Genomic DNA, 446 nt, shown 5'->3' on the forward strand with positions numbered 1-446 from the left:
AAAAATAATTTTCTCACCCCAATGTAGTTCTAAACCCATATAAACCTGGGTTTTTATAATTAATTAAAATTAAAACCATTAACAAATGGTACTTAAAAATTGAGAATTTAGGATTTTCACTTTTCATCGGAATTATTGCACTTTCACATAACACTTGCATGGTTTGTTCCCAGATTTAGCAAGCAAACGAAAACAGACTGGCTTCATTACACATTTATTTGAGCAGAATACCTCAATAGAGAATGCTAAACTCCAACTTACATGTTTTCAACTCATCTGCGCTTTTTCAAAATAGAGCAAAGCGTGTGCACATGGTTGCCAGGTTGGGCAGAAAATATATCAATTTAGAGGCTCTGGTTGGGGGATTTAGACTCTGAAATCTGGCAACTGGAGCCATGAAAGCTTGTGGTCACTTGTTACCAATGCAAGATAACGCAAATACCAAA

The sequence above is a fragment of the Sinocyclocheilus grahami genome, unplaced genomic scaffold (genome assembly GCF_001515645.1).
Source record: "Sinocyclocheilus grahami isolate Dianchi unplaced genomic scaffold, SAMN03320097.WGS_v1.1 scaffold3864.1, whole genome shotgun sequence".
Taxonomy (NCBI): Eukaryota; Metazoa; Chordata; class Actinopteri; order Cypriniformes; family Cyprinidae; genus Sinocyclocheilus; species Sinocyclocheilus grahami.